Raw genomic sequence first — 3,282 nt, 5'->3', positions numbered from 1 at the left:
TCAGGAGGGAGCAGTCGCTGGAGAAGGATATCATATTTAGTAAGGTGGAGAGTCAGAGAAAAAAAGGAAGACCCCAATGAGGTGGATTGGCCAAGTGTCAGCATCGAGGGACTCAAGCATGGCAACAGTAGTGAGGTTGGCCCAGGATCAGGCAGTGTTTCCTTCTGCTGTGCATAAGTTCGCTATAAATCGGTATCAACTTGATGGCACCTAATAACAATCCTTCCTCTTTGTTTCCAGCTTGTGCATTCCTATTGCCAGTCACTATCAATACATCTGTTTGATCAATATTAGATTGAAGAAATTGGCAGAATTCTTTAATTTCTTCATTAATGTCTTTAGTAGTTGGTATATAAATTTGAATAATAGTTACATTAGCTTGTCTTCCTTGTAGACATATGAATATTATCCTATTACAGCGAGCATTGTTTTTCTAGATAGATCTTGAAGTGTTCTTTTTTATGATGAATGTGACACCATTCTTCTTCTATTTGTCATTCCAAGAATAGTAAACCATGTGATTGTCAGATTCAAAATGGCCAATGCCATTCTATTTCAGCTCATTTATGCCTAAGATATCAATGTTTTCATGTTTATATTTTTGACAACTCCAAATTTTCCTGGATCCATACTTTCTACATGCCATATTTCAATTATTAATGGATAGTTACAGTTGTTTTTTCTCATTTTGATTTGTGCCCCATCAGCAAATAAAGGTTCTGAAAACTTTACTCCACTCAATTCATGCCATCATAGTCAACTCTAGTTTGAGGTGGCAGCTCTTCCTGAGTGATATGTTGAGTGTCTTCCAACCTGACGGACTCATTTTCCGGTATTGCATCTGACAATATTCTGGTATTCTTCATCATACTTCAGTATTTAATATTTTGGTGCTGTCTGGCAGTATTCCGTGGTATTCATAAGGTTTCCAGTGACTAAATATTTGGAAGGAATCCATCTCTCTGTCTTCCTAGTGTGTCTTAGTCTGCAATCTCAGTTCAAGTCTGTTAACCATGGGTGACCCTGCTGGTATTTACAATACTGGTGGCATAGCTTCCAGAATCACAACAACATGCAAGTCCCCACAATATGACAAACTGACAGATGAGTGGTGGTAAAAGTATTATAACACTTATTAATTTTTCATCTCAACATTGTTAAAGAATTATAAAAGTTCTATGTATATGGTTAAACACAAAAGAATTTTTCATTTCTTTGCATCTTCTGCTTTAGAAGCATGTTGAAAAGTTCTAATCAGGGAGTTTCATTCACTTGGAAGTCCCTTTCTCCTGTCTAGGCTTGTCCCTTATTTTATTAAAGAAACATGTATTCAAGGAACTTCTAAAGATAAGTTGCATTAGAACTAAACATTTGAAGATTTTGTATGTTTGAAAAATGCTTCCAGCTTTCTATTTGAATGACAATTTATCTATTGAAAGTAAATCTTATAAGGAATTTCAAAGAAATTTTTCATTGAAACTGTTAATGAGTTTAATGCCAATTTGATTACTGGTAATTTGTGATTGATTTATATCCCTACTTTAGTCCTCAAACACAGAAATTTGGTGATTCATTGTTGTCATTTTTCTAATGTTTCACAGTGCTGTCTTTTAATGTGGATCTGTTTTTAAATTAATTAGTTGAACTACTCAGTGGGCCCTTTCAATATAGAAAAATTCTTTTTCTTCAGAAAAATTTTCTTGCATTATTTCTTTGAAAGTGTTCTTCCAATAATTTCTTATTTCTCCCTAGTATTTATATTGGTTGGATGTTGCAAATTATAAATTTATGTTTTGATTGTTCTTTTTTCTTTCTTTCTTTCTTTTTTTTTTTCCCTATATGTTTACTATTTTTCAATTATCAGGGAAGCTTCCACAAATTTTCCTCCAAAGTTTCTATTAATTTTTTTCCATATATTACTTCTAGTGTGCTTTCTAATTATCAAAATTCCCTTGGACTCTTAATATATTTTCTTTCTAATTAGAAGTTACAATTTGTATACTTAAAAAGTTATATGAAAGTGATTCTCAATGGTTGTCAGTTACGTAATAATCCCTTCTGGTGTGATCTGGATGATAAACCAATTAAGAGGACTAAGGGTAGGATGCCTCACCTTTAATCTGTCACAGCCCTGATCAGATGTGAAGGATGTTTCCATGGGGTGAGATCCATTAGAATGCAGAAATTATTAAACAATATGACTAATATCATGCAGAAGTAAAATCTTACCGAAGAGAATTCAAAATGGTTTCAAGGAGCTGCCAGAATTCTATTCAGACTCAGAAGAGAACATAGAACTAGGCAGATGGATATTGCCTGAGAACAAAGGATGTGAGAAATGGGTTTACCTGTGTTTTACTGACTATATAAAGCCATTGTAACTGGGGAGATCATCACAAATTATGGATAACATTGTGAAGAATTGTTGCTATTGTTGTTAAGTGCGGTCAGATTGGCTTTGACTCAGAGCGATTTTGTGCACAACAGAACGAAACACTTTTCTGTCTTTTGCCATCATCACAATCATTGTTCCTCTTGAGCCCATTGCTACTGTCATTGTGTCAATCCATCTCGTTGGGGGTCCTCCTTTTCTTGCTAACCCTCCATTTGTAAAGAATGGTAATGGCTACGTGCCATGGAGTTGGTTCCAATTCATATCGACCTTGTATAGAGTTTCCGAGGCTATAAATCTTTACGGGAGCAGAAAGTCTCATCTTTCTTCACGGAACAGCTGGTAGTTTCGAACTGCTGACCTTGAGGCTTGCAGCCCAATTTATAAACACTATGTTACCAGTGCTCCTTCTTGTAAAGAATTTTTTGTTGTTGTTGATGTTATGTTCCATGGAGTCGGTTCCTGCTCATAGCGACCCTGTACAGGGTTTTCGAGACTGTAAATCTTTACGGGAACAGAAAGCTTCATCTTTCTCCCGTGGAACAGCTGGTGGTTTCAAATTGATGACCATGAGAATAGCAGCCCGAATCTTAACCATAAAGAATAAGAACACTAAATTGTGCTTATATGGATTCTGTATATAGAGCAAGAGGTGGTAGTTTGAAGAGAAGTGATTCTGTGGGGTTTGAAATAAAAATTTTTGTACCTCAGTGTTGCATCCTTTCACCATACTTAATCTGTTTACAGAGTAAGTAATCTGAAAAGCTGGACTATATGAAAAGGATTGAAGCATCAATACTGAAGGAAGATTCATTAAAAAACCTAAGATATACAGATGACACAATCCTGCTTGCTGAAAGTAAGAGAACTTGAAGTACTTACTGATGAAG

Source organism: Chrysochloris asiatica, unplaced genomic scaffold, assembly GCF_000296735.1.
Source record: "Chrysochloris asiatica unplaced genomic scaffold, ChrAsi1.0 scaffold00063, whole genome shotgun sequence".
NCBI lineage: Eukaryota > Metazoa > Chordata > Mammalia > Afrosoricida > Chrysochloridae > Chrysochloris > Chrysochloris asiatica.
Note: the sequence above shows the minus strand (reverse complement) of the source record.